The 17,424-nt window shown below is 41.7% G+C and overlaps 1 protein-coding gene across 2 annotated transcripts in view; it reads right to left on the bottom strand.

Annotated features, from left to right (window-relative positions):
• PIP5K1B (phosphatidylinositol-4-phosphate 5-kinase type 1 beta) overlaps positions 1 to 17,101 on the bottom strand; it is a 98,099-nt gene extending 80,998 nt beyond the window's left edge. Inside the window, exons 1-3 of one of the 2 annotated variants that reach the window (XM_054287736.1) lie at positions 17,062 to 17,101; positions 12,873 to 13,007; positions 12,283 to 12,378 (exon numbers count right to left, since the gene is read on the bottom strand). The gene's annotated coding sequence lies outside the window, so the exon portion shown is untranslated. Of the gene's footprint in view, positions 1 to 12,282; positions 12,379 to 12,872; positions 13,008 to 16,809; positions 16,837 to 17,061 lie in introns of those variants that run through there. The other variant, XM_054287727.1, reaches the window with a different exon arrangement.
• Positions 17,102 to 17,424: the final 323 nt, after the last annotated feature.

Below are 17,424 nucleotides of genomic sequence, written 5' to 3'. Positions count from 1 at the left end.
TAATTTGCAATTAAAAAGGACACATTTTTGCTGAAGAATAGTATCAAAAGCAATAGGACACTATAAAATAATAATAATAATAATGCATAATAATGGCATATTCTTACATATATGTTCTTACAATATTTGAAATGCAAAACATATCAAAGGAAATCTAATACTGTATTTTTCAAATCATGGCATAATACAAATAATGAATCAATGAGTAACAGCCTCTTCAATGCATAGTTGATGTTGGAAGCTTGTGAATTTTCATTAAGAGAAATTTATCTTAACCTAGTCTTATGCTGTATTCAAATAAATTAGAATTTTATTGTGTGGCACTGCAACAGTGTTAGATCTGACTGACTCCTGACTTTCAAGTCTCTTTATCATACCAACTAAACATACAAACTACTTCCCATTGCATTTTTGTAAGACTTTGATTAGCCAAAATTTCTGTTAATTACTGGCATTCTTAAGTTGCATTGCTAGATGAAAAGAAAAAATTTCTTGTCAATAGGAGGTACAGGAACTACCCATGTTTCATGGGCCACGCCCAAATAAATCCAATTCTGCTGAGCAGGAATGAGAATTCCTCTTCCCAGTGAACCCAGATATGTAGGGATATATTTTGCCATTGTAGACTGATTTTTAAAGATGATATCACTAGGATTTTTGGTGTTAATTCAGCAGAACACAACACAATTGAGATTATTTCATACATCCAATTCCCAGGATACCTAAGAGTAATATTTCTTTAAAGTTGGCTTTTGCTACTGTTGTCACTCACCTTTGCTAGCTGCTATCAGTGCAACAAAGTTAAAACTGGAACAAATGGTATTCTTTTACTTGCTCTACCTTTAATACCCATTGCACACACCTAGCATGATGATTCACTGTCTGAGCATTAAAACATTTGCTTTCCCTACAGAGAACCTTATGCTCTTGAAGATAAGGTAAATGAACAGATGAAAGTATCACAAATGAACATGTAACTTCCCAACATCACTGCTGGCTTCGCCAATTATTTATTCCCTGAATACCAGGTCTAATTCTCATTTACATGCACACAGGGTTGTGTGTCAAGAGAACGTGTATGATGGAACAGAATATATTCCAATATTTCGTAGGTACAAATAAAAAGTTACCTAATAGAATAAATGGCAGGAAATACATGGTCAAGGCCCAGTAGATAACAGATATTTTTCAAGTGAAATCTGATTCTGTGTGCTGCTGGAGTCTCTGAGAAACCCTAGAGCACAATTAGGTTCACAGCCTGCATTTGCTTACCCTGCACAGAGACAGGCAACATGCTCTCCGGCAACACAGAGACAAACCACAGGAAACACATAGGTCGAAATGGGCCTCAGCCATGGGATCTTACCCTTCCCTGTACCCACTATATTGTGTTTCTGTTCTTCAGTTTGCCCTTAAAGGTACTGTTCTTACAACTTGCTTATTTAGTCCTTAAGAGTCTCTCACAGAAAAGGCTGGACCTTTGGAATCCTCACTTCTGCCAGAAGGAGCTGCAGCAACTCAGTGGGTCTTATGAGGATAGCCTTGGTTTTCTCCTCATGTCCCAGGTTTTAAGGGACAGCTTGTTGCAGAGGACTGACAAACTAACTGCAAGCTTTTAAAAAGCAAAAACTTATATAGCCCAGGTATATGTATTGCACTTCATGAAATGCTTTTACCTCCAGTGCCTTATACAACAAATCTACACAACCAGAACTGAGGCTAAAAGAACCAGCTGCATCTTGCTGAACTACTCATTTCCATGTAACAGCTAGCTTCAATTCTTCAACAAAATGCAAAGATGAATTTTGTGCTCTGTAAAAATTGTGTTTGAAAATTTACATTCAATTTTAGTGGTGAAGACACTGTGTCCAGCAAACCTCATAAAAGCTTTAAGAAAACCACTGAAGATTTTATTCCTGATCCTTCCAAGTTTCGGGGTCCTCCTGCAAATCCCAGCCTTTAGTATATTAAAGACATACTATCATTTTCACTTTGTTAATTCATACTGCACAGTATTTCTCAGAGTTTGCAAAACCCATTCTAAATATCACTTACAGCTGATGGTGAAAGTAACAAATTCACAGAGTCAATTTCTGAGGTCCCACAGAAAGACTCTGAACATCCATCTTCCTTTATCAACATTTGTTGTTCATTTTAATTAGCCAAAACACCTAAGTCAAACTCTTTTTGATTCCAGCCTTTTCAGCCAAACTTTTGCTGCTTTTAATTGCAATAATCCCCACTGTGTCAAATGCACTCTGCATAAAAGGATAAACAATATTAAGAGCACTGCAAGCAAACATCCAAGTATTTAATGTGACTGCTACTAAAACAAAGTTTAAATCCAAGCAATTACTAAATCCCAGCCAGAAATTTGTCACTAGGATCCCTAGAGATTATTGCAAATGCAAAAATTAAGAATAATTTTTTACTAAACTTAGTTGCTTACTCTGTCAAAGTACTTCATAAAAATACATATTTCTAGCAGATTTAATGTCATTTGTGATGCTTTAGCACAATATTATAGTGTTGAGAACACTGAGGAAAATATTTACTTTTTGACGAACAAGTTAAATCCCTGAAAGAAGCTTATATCCCTGTAATTATATCTCAAGTTTGAAGCTAAACTCTTTCTGCTTTGAAGATCTATGAAAGAATCAAAGATTTGTTCAATAGCAGCCAACAAAAATATAATAAAGCATCTTTTGTTTTTTAACTCAACATGTATGAACCACACTTTTCGTCCATACCACCATTTATTTGCAGGTAAACTACATTCTTCTATTAACGTAATACTGTGACAAGAAAAAAAAAAGAAAAAGAAAACCAGCCAATCAAAAAATACCCCAAAAAACAACCCACCAAAAAGCCCCCAAACAAACAAACCAACCAACTAAAAAAACAAAAATCCCCTAAACAAAATAGAACAAAAAACTCACAGCCAAAAAAAAAAATCCAAAACCCCCCAAAAAACCAACAATTCAAAGCCAAGCAAAAAACTTGTAATTTACTTCCTAACACAGTCTGATATTATACATCTAACTTCATTTAAAATTGCCACTTGCATTTTAACCTCCAGTTTAACCATACTAAACAAACTATGTACTTGCCATGGCCATAGTATGGTGTTATCCTGTTACACCACATTAAGTCAGAAATATACTGAACATCAAGGCTGAGGAAATTTCAGATCGTAGTCATTAACTACATAAATTCAACTCAAAATTCAATAATACATGTGCGAACAACATTTGAATAGACCAGATAATTTCAGATGAAAACTAACTGAATATGATTATTTTAGATTTAAGCTCTTCCTTGAACCCCAAACAACCACAAGAAAATCCCCCTGAGTTTTGGAAAAAATATAAGCAGCTAGGCACTGCTGTATCCCTGTGACTTCCAAGATCCTTCTGACCACAGAATCAGCCTGGCATAGGGATACAATTATAAACAGGTAAAATTCAGCTCCAGTAAGAGCTGCAATAATGCCATGCATGGAAAAAGTTTAAAAGATGTCTTCTCTTAATTACTGTGGCTTATATATTTCTGAAATAAATCACTCAATTTTTTAGCCTCTATCAGAGTGAGGTAAAAAAACTCACAAAACCAAACAAAACATGAGCAACTTCCTTTTAAAAGGAATGTACAATCTAAACTGGATTATGATTTGGCAATATATGCTATTATTTTTAAAAATTAAGTGAAGCAAATTAGCTACCAATCCCAATTAGTACAGATGGGGGGGTTTGTCCCACAATTCACACTGTCATAATTTAATAAAAAATATGTTTGTTTCCCAGTAATTTTTTTGTTCAAAGAGAACTTCTAATTACTCAAATACAACCTGATGTGAGAAGAATGAAACATACAAAGCCACACTGGTTTTTATAGTGTCACATCACACCCAAAGAGATCAGACAGTCCTTCAATCACAGGTGACTTTCACAGTTCTTTTTTAAGTTTAAGACAGATCCAAACCAGGCATAGACTATGGATGTGCATCAGTTCTCTATGGTACTACGTTACATGTCCCCAGACACCAAACTCCTCACCATCAGTCACCAGCATCAACACTGCAGTGATGCCTGCCTTCTGCCAGCTGTGCCTGGGGCACACCTGCCCACACCACTGTGCACAAGGCTCATTTAGGGCACTGGCAACACTGCCATCGGGTAAAATGATAGCGAGGGCCAGAGGGGGTCCTTGCCCACATAACAGAAATGCAGGCAAGTATGGAAAAGCCATGACCAGCTAGAAGATCCATTGCAACCTTTGTATCGGGGCACACACCTACACCTAGCAGGGCTCCCCTTGCTTGTCCAAGGAACACCTAGATTCAGATCTCACCACTTCAGCTCCTACACTTCTCAGAGGGACAGAGAGGGGATGAGAATAAGCCTGAACAGCAAACTAACAAAGGGAACACCAACAGTAGGATCACACAAAAGGGTCTTCATCAGGTTTCAAACTTCTGTTGACACAGATTGTCACTTCATACCAAGCGAAGTGGAACCGTGGAATTCCACCATTGGAGCCATGATCCAAGTGGTGACGCCTAAAATCACAAGCCAAACAATATTAAGATGATAACATACATTTACCTTAAATGAACGCCCTTCATAGTGCAAATATGATGAAATGCACACATAATACAGGACCCTGACAATTTTATAAGTTTGAAAAAATTAGCATACTTAACAGAAATAATCCAATTAGAGGAATATTAATTAAGTTTATTAATTAACCACACTTTTGGTTCTGCCCCTATTTAAGCCCCCTCCATCTCCCCCCAGCTGCTAACCACACATGTATTATGTCTATGATACATAGAGAAAATAATAATAATCTCATTGGTTCACTACAGAAGCAAGATTAAACATTCCAGGAAAATTAGCTTATTGTTCTAAAATCTAAGTGAAAGGGTAGGACAGTACTACCTAGACTACAGTTAGTTAAGGACCTATATAACTTTGTAATAGTAGTCTACAGAGCTATGAATATATGGAAAATGTATAAAAAGCAAAAATCTTTTTGGCACCAGTGGTAAGATGCAAAGGGCAATTTTGAATTACAGACAGTTTGCACAGTGTATGTGCACAAAGTATAAGGAGTCAAGACGAGTGATGGAGGTAACTGCACTTAGTAATCATGCATATGTTCATGGCTGCTTACTAGTTAATAATTGACCTCCACATATGGTCACACATCTGTTTACAAATTATTATTTTTACATCACAGGTAAATAAATTCAAGCATCAAAAAATATGAGGTAGGATTTTCCTATGATGCACAACTGCTTTGGGGCTGCACCAAAGTTACATTTTGATCACAGATGCACTTAAACTACAGCAATCTTTCTTGTGCAAGCTCAAAGAAGAGTTCCTCAGAATTCAATTACTATCAGAATCCTTATACAACATTTCCTCTAGAGAAACTATGGTAAAGAGGGTACTGCTCTTAGATGATCAGTTGGATATGTCAATCCTCCATCATGTAGAGCTTCTGTCACTTCTGTGACATAAAGCGTAAAAAATGGAAGCTGGGTAGGTTCAAACCAAAAAGTAGGAAAATACTTACAAACTCAGAAGTTAGTAACACACAACACACATTCTCTTTGGGCTTCAGTATGACAGACTTCAGATCCCAAAGAAATACAGCTAAATCTAGATGCTGGAGCTCCCAGAGATCGAGCATATAATGGCTCTTTTTTCCATTTCAAACAACAATTTTAATTATTTATATAGTAGGAAAATACTGCTAATGTACATTGCTGAAACACAAAGATTGCAATCTCCTTTCTTGGTGTTGCACTGTGCATTTGTCTTACTATACTATCAGCCTCCCATAGCAAGGAGGGTATCTATTAAAATTAGGAGTCTGACAAGTGCATGTCACAGATTCCCCTTTAGAAACAAGCCTGTAAAGAAAAGTCAGAATACTAATCAGCAAAGCAATAATTTAGTGACTTACTGGGTTGCAACTGAAAAGAGGAAGTGAATTGATCAGTTCAGCTGTTAGCAGAAAGCAATGATCTCAAGCTGGGAACCAGTAACTCTGACGAGTAGTTTCAAATACGTTTATCCCAAAGATAAAAGAGGAAACGTATTTGTGTGCTCATTTTTGTTAATAACAGCACAACAGAAAGGCCTCTGCTCACATAATTATAACAATAATAACAACCTGGTCTGTTGAGGTAAGAAGGAAAAAATGAAGGAAACACTGCCCTCATTGCAGCCTGTATGTGCTGTAGATGACTCAAAGTATTCATCTGCTGCTCAGAGCTTCCAGTTTTGCTACTCTGCTATAGAAAGGCAGTCAAATAACAAAGACAGTCCTAGATGGGGACTGTCTGTTAGTAGTAATACTTCAGACTCCAACATAAGTGTATGAAAAACACAACAAAAATCACACCTAGATAGACACCAACACACAACAAAACCCAGTATGCTCTCTGGCACGATAGAAACCTAGAGAAAGAAAAGCAACCTTGCAAACACTTAACGTAGGCCTGGGGCAGCCATACAAAACACCTAGTTCTGCTAGAGACTCATATGCTTCTTGGCTATTTTGCATGAGAGCACCACAGTATGCTGAATCTGCTCTTTCATATGCGGACAATTAAAATATTTCTCCACGGACGGGTCAAAATTAGTTGCCCGTGTTCTACATAACTCCCGACAGAGAGCTTGGGACTGCACAGAGATGACAGTTTATAACATTCCAAGACTTAATTAAAAGCTTTGCAGGCTAACAAGTAGGACACTCCTCCTACTGTTGGATTTTTTTTTTCTTCAGAAACTTAAGGATAAGACTTTGAATAAGAAATATATTTCAAATGAAAAGCAGTATGTGAGCCATCTTAACCTAAATATTTATGGTTATATACTACTAATTCCTTAGATCTGGCTCTGAAAATATTTTTTTTTATTTGTTCAACAGTGAACATTTTAGCAGGTGTTCTTACATAATTGATACAAAAGAAATTTTGTATTCACATGGTCAATTAAGACCATCTTCTGATTGGATGGATTGTTTTATTGAAGAGGTCTCAAACTCCTCCTTCTCATTATCAACACTAAAGTTTTGCATTGTTTTGTCTAGTAATATCAGAATATTAGATGATCTCTTAAAATTACACAGGTATTTGTGCTTCAATTTTAGGCACTTTAATATCTTAGATTCCATTATTTGTACCCCATATAGTAACATTTTGTGTGTTCTTCTGCCTAGTAAGACACATCTTGAAAATGCCACCTCTGCCTTCTGCATGCACTAAGAATCATCACACTGACAGGCCTGAAGATTAAAGTAGTCTCAGAAGCACCACATCTGCTTATATGCTAGCAGCACCATGAATTTCAGCAGAAGTCTAACAATCACAGAAAATGTGATCAGAAAGACTATGACTCTTCATCATCCACATTCCCCAGTACTTCAAAACTATTTCTAGTGGAAAGACCAGCAAAGCCTCTAAGCAAAGTAAGTTTCCAATTCAGATTTCTATTGCCCTTGAGAAACAAACAATAATGCTCTTTCCATTGCTGTATTTAAGAATCCTACAGCAATCTATGAATAGCTGGCAAAAAAGTTTGTAGTGTAAACAAAAACTGATAGCATTAAACATACAAGTATCATTATTTAACAAGATGACTTTGTTACATCATCATGTTTGTACTAAAAACAAAACCAGAAACTGTGGACTCCCATGAGAAGATTTACTGTTTTCTAGCCAGAAAGCTCTTCACAATACTTCCTTTGTTTTCATGTTGAACAAAGTGACTAAACTTGGTGGAAATCTGTTCCCTCTCAGGAGCTTCCATTACCACTTGGAATGTGAAAGTTTCTTTTCCTCAAAGTTGAGTGAGATGTAAAGAGCTAAAGTACCAGTCCCTCAAAGGCTACTCTGTGTGCCGGCCTTCATGCAGACATGTATGACTATCACGTACCTTATACAGTTACCACACTGACTTCCACATCACTCAAACTCAAGCAAAGACACGAGTTTTGGCAGAAGCCGTGAACGCAATTTTGTCATAGGGTGCGCTCCTTCATGCACGATAAGACACATGAGCCTTCTTCTTTGCAGGCAACTTGTTTAACCATAGAAACACCACTGAATCTCTCTGCAGCCCAGTGACCAGGACCTGGGTCAGCTGAGTACGAGGCAATCTCCACACCAGACCATCCCTTCTGCTCAGTGAAGAATCTCACATTAAACACATCACAAAGAAATACAGACATCCCAATCAGCACCCGCAGGTGTGGATCTGCTGATAATGCATTGCACAATGAAGACAGTAAAAGTATAGTGATCTTTACCTTGACTCATACTCCAAAAGACTACACTGCATGGCAATCTCTCTTACAGCCTAGAAGGCAATTTTCACCCTCCATCCTCACATAAATCTCTCCCAATATGGTCAGTCAACATACTGGAGAGAAAAGGCTGAATAGGACTATATATTTTCTTAGCAATGTTTTGTCAGAATTATGCATACAGAAATATTTGTCTATTCACACAAATCAGTAACAAGCCTTCTCAAATTTGTAAAACCCTAGAGGAGGAGAGACACCAAAGACAAAGGATTACAACACAGCTGACTCATCCCTTGACAGAGTTTTGAATGTCAAATTTGACACTGAAGTAACTAAGTAACACAGTGATCGAAAAAAACTTAGACAGCACTAATGAAAATGAAGTTCAGTGTTCTTATCTGAGATAGTTTTGATTCTGTGTAGTGCTCCCTGCCAGACTCAACATGGCCATGGCCTCAATGGCCACTGCATTACTCCTGTCAAAAAGTTCTTACAACACATTAAGACCAAGAGTTAAATTAGGTATAAAAAGGGAGAGCATCTGCAGACACCAGAAAGTTACCTTAGCAGTAAGCAGGATATACCATAATCTTACCATGTAGCTCAATCATCCTTTGAAGATTTCCGGTATAGCTCTAATAGGAGCCCCACAAATTTCTCAACTCCCTTTTAATAATGCAGCTTGACAGCTTGGGTTAGAGAAGGTAACCCTCATAGCCATGAAGACTGTTCTTTTGACCCAAAATAAATATTTTCAATTATCTTCTAATTGGAGATAGACAGAAATGGTAGCTGCAAGGGATTTTTACACTACTCAAATAAAAACCTGGCTTCTTCCAAATTTTCTGGCTCACAAGTGTTTAAAATGTTTTACCAGCAACTGAGTTCACTTGGGTAAAAAAAAGACAAACAAAAGCCCACATTTCCCAAATTTTGTAAGCCAGCAGATTACAAACTTCCCTCCAAATCACTCAGAGATCAGCAGAAATCTTCAGAAAACCAACTAAATGCCATTTGACATATAGCCCATGGCCCAATTACTGCCATTAGTAATGAGAAAACCACAGTTTGAGATCCGCTATCTCATTCAGTTATGCCTCTTTATGAACTGAAAAAAAAAAAAGATTTGGGGAAGAAACAACAGTTTGTAATGAATCCAAGAGCAAAATCCAAAGCCATTTACTGGCTTTCATGGCCCAGTGGCTAATGGCAGGAGACTTCACAAGATTTTCCATGACTAAATGGCAATGCCATTCTAGCACTGGGAAACTTTTCTACACATGCCAGTCAGCAAGAGCTGCTGACACAGACCAGAGGCCAGCACAGGCTGCCAGTCTCAGTACAGACCTGGGACTACCAGCAGATTGCTGCTGCTGGTATGTCCCTGCTCCCCCAGCTGCCGCTGTTGGGAATAGCTACACTGAGACCTGGAGAGTGATGGGCACACCCCTCCAACAATTAATCACAGAATCGTAGAATGGTTTGGATTGAAAGCATTCTTAAACATTACCTAGCTATAGCCCCACTAGCCACAGGCAGACCAGGTATACCTTCCACCAGATCAGGTGGCTCAATGCCCCATCCAAGCTGGCCTTGAACACTTTCAGGAACAAAGTTTCCACTGTTTCTCTGAACAACCTGTGCCCGAGTCTCATCACTCTCAAAGTACAGAATTTATTTGTAATATCTAATCTAAACCTACCCTCTTTCAGTTTAAAGCCATTCCCCATTGTCGTATCACTAAATGACCTCGTCAAGAGTCCCTCACCAACTCTCTTACCCCCTTTAGGTATTGGAAGGCTGGTCTAAGGTCTCCCCAGAATCTTCTCTTTTTCAGGCTGAACATCCCCAGCTTGCTCAGCTTGTCTTCACAGGAGAATTGTTCCAGTTGCTCCACATCATCTTCATGGCCCTCCTTACGACTCTCTCCGACAGGTCCATGTCCTTCCTGTGCTGGGACCCAGAGCTGATGCAGCCCTGCAGCTGGAGTCTCACCAGAGCAGACAGAGGGGCAGTACCCCCTCCATTGCCCTGCTGCCCACGCTGCTTTGGATGCAGCCCAGGATGTGGCTGGGTCTCCAGGCTGCACGTGAACATTGCCCAGTCATGTCCAGCCTCTCATCAACCAGCAACCCCAAGTCTTCTACCCATGGCTGCTCTTACTCCATTCTTCTCCCAACCTGTATCTGTGCTTGCAATTGCCACAGCCTCTATGCAGGACCTACATGAGATCTACATAAGACTCTCAAGCCTGTCACAGTCCCACTGGATGCCATTCCTGCCCTCCAGCACATTGACACCCCACACACGTTGGCGTTTTCAGCACAGCTGCTGAGGGTGCACTCCATCCCATGATCCCTGTCACCAACAAAGCTGTTAAACAGCTCTGCTCCCAATACCAGCCCCGAGGACACCGCTCACCACTGCCCTCCCCTTGGACATTGAGCCATTGACCCCAACTCTTTGAGTGTGATCATCCAGCCAATTCCTTATCCAACAAGTGGTCCACATGCCAAACCCATGTCTCTTCAGTTTAGAGACAAGGAACAGTGGCAATATTTTGTATAAGTCCAGGTAGGTGGTGTCAACTGCTCCTAACTACCAACTCGATAACCCTGTTATAGAAAGTCATCAAAATTTTCAGGCACAGTTTGCCCTTAGAGAAGCCATGTTGGCTGGCACCAAACATATCTTTATTTTCTATGCACCAAAGCACATTTCCAGGAGGATCTATGCCCTGATTTTGCTAGGCACATGATTGGCCTGTAGCTCCTCTATAGTTAAGCCATCATCTAGCTGCATGGATGTATCCTCTGCCATTTAGCTGATTCACACTGGTACTCAGGCCAAGAACTTCTTGTGAAAACAAACTCACCAGGAGAAAGAAAGCAAATTACTTTCCCAGATAGCAAAGAATGGGAATCTCTGCACACAGGGCAAGGAGAATCCAGTCTATTCACTCCCTCGGCATGCACTAATCTGACCATGGGCTTTGCTACAGAGTAGTAAAAGTAGCTAATTTTGCTACAAAGTAGCAGCAACAAGAGGCCCAGTGGGCACAGAAAGTGAGATTTCAGGCTGGGGACAAGGCAACACCAAGCTGTTAAAACCAAGCAACAAGTTCCTCTCTCTTGACTAAATCAAATGAACACCAACAGCAATTTCACACACTCAATCATCTTCTCAAGAGCAAGAGAAACTATCAGGTCTCAGTTTATCAATTCCACTTCTCTTAGGCCTGTCCCCTGCCATTTACACTGCCCCACCCCCACCACACAGCCCCACAAGTGCAGGTAGAACATGCAAATTGCCCCAGCTAAAGAGCCAGTTGAAAGACAGCTGCCCTTCACACTAGTTTCTTTTGTTCTTGCAAAGCTATTTTTAATTCAGATCCGTTCAGTGATCCGATATTATCACAAAGCCTTATCAACAGTTGTGCAACCACAGCCAAAAAAGTGGCAAACTGCCATAACAGTTGTAGCATTTTTAGTCAGCTTTGTTTGGTGCTGAAGGCAACATCTCATTAAACTGCACTGCTCACCAAGCTGTAATCTTAAATGGCAGCAGTTTTCTTCAGCTCAAGTGGCACAGTTAACTAAGTTTCTGAAGCTGTTAACAAGGCTTAATAACTGTCAACTACTGCAAATTGCACCAAGATTTCTACTGTAGAAGGACATTGATTTTAAGTATTTGTGCAATCAAAGGATCTTTGTATTTGTGTTCATAATGCATAATATAATTGTGGTCATAAACTAAAAGCTCCACAAAAGGACATCGAGATAGACTTTTCAAGTTATATTTTCCCTTGCCAAAATACTGCCAAATTCTAAGTTTGCACAAAGATAAAAGGTGCCAAGTGGAACCTGATTCCAGAAGTCTGATAGTTTTGGTTTTTTTCATAGGATAAGTTTCATGATTCACAGCAAAATGGTCTCCTTTAGAAGAGAATAAAAATCATCCTACCAACACTGGGTCTTGATCTGCAGTCACACATTTCTTATATAGCACTGAATGAATCTTTCAGCTTCTGTGTCTCAGCTCCAGGGTCTGTTCTCCGATCTTAAAGAGACATTTTAAAAGGTACATCACTATCTATAGAATTGAAAATATTGCAGTTACAAGCATCACATAAAAAAACTGAGGGTACCAAGCAGGAGGTAGGCCAGGTGGCACGCAATTTCAAAATACATGAATCTTGAGATAAAACAGCTAGCATAAAAATGAGCACAGTTAATAAAATGGCCATCATCCAGCACCTGCTTTACTAGACAGAAGCATCCTAAGACTATGCACATGCACAGCATCACAAAAAAATTTCCAAGTAACTTAGTTTTTTTTATTATGATGCAGATCATAGCTGTGACACTCTGAAGAAACTATTGTGAGCTTACTCTTACTTTAAAATTTCATATTTCAAAGTACAAAACACAAGCACATCTGGACAGCAGTGAAAATAAACCATGCACTTGCAACTTCCTCCTACTTCACTGATGACAAATAAAACAGACCAGCTTTACTGAAAGGAGGAAATAATAAATAGTTGTAAATTGTACCTTGCAACAGGTTGATAAGGTTTTCCAGTCACTACTGGAGAATGAAGAAGGAACGTAAAAAAATGGAATTTCCAGTTCACCGAAGGAGGACTTCAAGTTTCTTGCTCACATATGAGGAGAAAAGGTCTTTTGGAACTGTAAAAATGTGAAGAATAAGACAATTCATGTGACCACATAACCACAACAGGAATCTGCAGTGACAAATTACATACTTGATCTATTTAGAGAAAATAAAATTCAGAATATCAGTGGTGTCACTATAGCAAATAATGACAGCACAAAACTGATTCAAATACAAATTACACTTAGAGAAGGAATGGTCAAAACTGTACCTAGCACCAAATGGCAGGATGACCAGCAAAGAAGACCATGATCCCAATTCCCACTTGCTACGGCCGGGGAAGACTTAACTTGAAAAAGCATTCCATTGCAGTTAACTTGTGTAGAGTTAAAAAAACCCTTGCTATTATCTAATATGGGGTTTTAATCAATAAAACACATATCCAACTGCTCATCAATATACTCCTAAATGCACATTTTATTTTCCCTGATCATTGAAGTTTGCTTTTCACCTTCTACAATATATAAATTTCAAATATGGCATCACATAACTACAAGCAGTAGAATCATAGAATCATTTAGGTTGGAAAAGACACTTAGCCTGACTGTGCCAGGTCCACCAATGATCCATGTCTACCCAGCTTTTGAATGCGTCCAGGCATGAGGATTCAGCTACTCCCCTGGGCACTCCTCTCCAACGTCTGACCACCCTTCCCGTGAAGAAATTTTTCCTAATACCTTATCTAAACCTTCCTTAGTGCAGCTTAAGGCCTTTTCCTCTTGCCCAATTGTTACCTGGGAGAATAGAACGACCCCTACTTAGCTACACCCTACTTTCAGCGTCCCTTGCACTCCCCTGATCCTCCTTTTCTCCAGACTGAACAACCCCAGCTCCCTCAGCCACTTCTCACAGGGTTTGTGCTCCAGACCCTTCCCCAGCTCCGTTGCCCTTCTGCAGACACCCTCCAGCATCTCAATGTCTGTCCTGCAGTGAGGGGCCCAGAACTGAGCACAGGATTTGAAGTGTGGCCTCACCAGTGCCGAGTACAGGGGGACAATTCCTGCCCTGGTCTTGCTGGCCATACTATTGATGGTACAGAACAGGATGCCAGGAGCCTTCTTGGCCTCCCAGACACACACTGGCTCATGTTCAGCTGCTGTTGACCAGCATCTCCAGGCCTTTTCCATTGGGCCCCTTTCCAGCCACTCTGCACCAGCCTGTAGCCCTCAATGGAGCTGTTGTGAGCCAAGTGCAGGACCTGGTATGGCACATTGAACCTCATACCCCTGCCTTGCCCACCAACCCAGTCTGTCCAGATCCCTCTGCAGAGCCTTCCTACCCTCAAGCAGATCAAAACTCCTGCCCCACTTGGTGTTGCCTGCAAACTTACTGAGGGTATACTCAATCCTCTCATCCAGATCACCAATAAAAACTTTTAAAATTGACTGAGCTCTGGGAAACATCTCTTGTGACCAACCACCAGCTGGATGTAGTTCCATTTAACACCACTGCCTGAGCCTGGATATCAACCCAGTAGTTTTAAACAGCAGAGAGGGCAGCTGGAAAAGCCATGGGTAGCCAGCTTCTCCAGGAGAATGCTGTGGGAGACAGTACCGAAGGCTTCAGTAAAGTCCAGGTAGCCTACGTCCATAGCCTTTCCCTCATCTACTAAGCAGGTTACCTCCTCACAGGAGGTGGTCTGTAACAAAAGCAATCACACTGCAACACCAACAAGTACACATTCTTCAATCACTGTGTAAGACAAACCTGTAGGCAGGCTCTCAGCAATTGCTAGCACAGCACTGTATTGTGCAGGGTGCTGAAAAGGGCATAGAAGCTGTGCCAGCCCTTATCTACCCTTAAAACCCAATGTGAGCTGGGGGGAAAGGGGGAGGCAGTGCCCTGTAACCAGCTGCCCAAGGAAAGGTTGCTGCCAGTTTCTACTCTAAAGTAGCCAAGAATGCCAACACACCTAACGTGCCTTGGTTACACAGAATATAAACACACTGATTAGGTACAGTATGTTCAGGACTGGAAGAATCAGTTAGCACATTTTCAACAGCACATGGAGCACATTACATGACCCCAGAGAAAGCAGTTTTTATAGTTTCTAGCCCATTCTACTGGTGTCAAAAGTAAAAGAAAAAAACCCTTTAGCTCCCTACAAGCCAGACAAGAAAGAGAGAAATCAACATCATTCCACAAACACACCCTATTACAGTAAAACATGTGACCATGCTTATTCTTAGGCATAGGTTTCAATTCTTCCAATATCAAGAATATCCAAACATATAACTGAAGACACCCTTTAACTACTGCCCAATGAATTTGGAGAAAGAAACTTCCTGCTGCTTTTCATGGCTTAAGGATCGATTCCCAGACTTAGAATTATTTTCAACTCCCTGTTTTATCTAATTGCAGGAAGGGAAGAATCAAGGAAAGAATGCAAGGCAGTAAAATAAAAATAATTAAGAGGAACATATTTGCAGTCCTGTTTTATTTTCTTCCAATAAATTACTTATTAGACACTGATCTTTAAAAGCAAAAGAGATTTAAATAATTGTGTTAAATTTTGGTTTTTCTGAATCAGTTTTGAAATGGCAGTAAGCAAAAAACCCAATAGATCATGGATAGGAAAAAATATTTGGGTGGAGAAAGAGGTGACAAATTAAGTACTATTACAGGTTTTGGAAGAGTCAGAGTAACAACTACATTAGGCATTCATCAGAACATGTATTCTCCACTTTGAAGATGGAAGAATTTTGAGACACAATTTAATGAACTTCATTATGAGCATATCCACACTAATAAACCATGAGATAAACATCCTATAAATTTACATTGCTACATAAAAAAAGTCCAGTGGGTGCTACAATACACATTCATAAATTTCAGAACTGTCAGTGCTCCTTAGGTTCATTTTAAGAAGAATTTCTGTGGTTTTAACATTGACCTAAGCCCTCTTCACCTTACATTATCCAAATGTTAGTGTCAAATCATCTACATAAATATGCGACTCTCTAACAAAATAAAAGGAACAAACTCTCTTTCTTCACCTTAAGCAATATCCTTTCAGAAGTAATATGAAGCAAGTCTATTTACATTCCCTTAGGGAGAGATAACAACACCAACATCAAGTTTCCCTAAAGCAATAGTATGTACCATAGCTTAGCTTTTAAGAGGCAGCACTAAAGAGAAAAGAGAGAGGCAGAGGGTAACCCAAAAACCACTGCTCACCTAAGCAGGGTATTGGAGAGATTGCTACTTTACAGAAGACACTTTATGGTACTAACACGTAAGTTTACTATTTAAGGACTTTCCTGCTATCGGGCTGTATTCGGCAAAACCAGCCTCTTGGGCAGTGTCCCAGTCCAGCCCCGCTCTCCCTGCAGCGCCAGCCGGACCTCCACGGGGATCGCGGCGTGCACCTGGAAAAGCCCGTTCAGCTGCAGCAGAGTCCAGTCCCTAAATGGCCAGCGCCTCAGGCACGCAGGAACCCACCTCCCACCATTCCCCCCCATGCTGCTGGGTGCTGTTTTTCCTTAAAGTGCTGCAACCCCACAATTAAGAGACTTAAAAGTCCGTGGAAGTTCACAGACAATCTGCCCCCTCCCGAAACGAAGACAGACAGACCGACAGACACACACATAAGTACACAGCACAGGAAGGAGACGCGCTTTCCGCCAGTCCCTCAGGCCCCGGGCGCCGGCGGGGCTCCCAGCGGGGACAGGGACCCGCCGCCCCCGGCGCGCCTCAGCACTTGCCCCAGCCCGGCTCGGGGGCCCCGCCGCCCTCCACCCTGCGCCGCACGCCTTCCCCCCCAGCCCTTCTCCCTGAGGCCGAACTGGACAGCAATAAAAACATAATCAGACTAACCCGGAGAGCCCGCACCGCAGTCCCGGGCACGCCGCACCCGCCCGCCCGTCCGCAGCCGGAGACACACGGCGGGGCAGGGCAGGGCAGGACAGGGCAGGGCAAGCTCCGCGCTGCGCGTGGCCGGACCGGGACCGGCACCGCTCCTGCGGGGCGGCCCCTCGCCGCCGGCGCCCCGCCGAACGCCCCGAGGCCGGAGAGGGGACCGAGCTGCCACCCCCGGCGCTGCCGGCCGGCAGTGCCACGCTCGCTCACCTCCAGCGCAGATGACGGCAGGAGGCGGTGCCGCGGCACGGCTCCTCCCGCCAGCAGCTCCTCCCTCCCGCCCGTGCCGGGGCCCGGCGGCGGGACCGCTCGGTGGGCGTCCGGCCAGGCCTCCCCGCCCGGGCCCCGGCCGCTTCCCCTCGCCCTGCGGATGAGGGCGCTCTGGGAGCTCTTTGCGGCACGACCCGGGTGAGCAACTGGCCTCGGTGGTCCCAGGTCCGCGGGAGACGCGTCTGGAGCCGCTGTGAGGCCGTGCGAGGCCGCGGTGCTGCACCGAGAATGACGGCACCTGTTGGCGCCTTTGTGACTAGGGGCTCTGGCTCCACTGCTCAGACTAAAAAATTTCTCCCTGAC

This window comes from Melozone crissalis, unplaced genomic scaffold (genome assembly GCF_028551555.1).
Source record: "Melozone crissalis strain CALT ecotype California unplaced genomic scaffold, PUWL_Pcris_2 ptg000005l_1, whole genome shotgun sequence".
Lineage (NCBI taxonomy): Eukaryota > Metazoa > Chordata > Aves > Passeriformes > Passerellidae > Melozone > Melozone crissalis.
The sequence above is the reverse complement of the archived record's forward strand: the minus strand, read 5'-3'. Positions and strand labels throughout refer to the sequence as shown.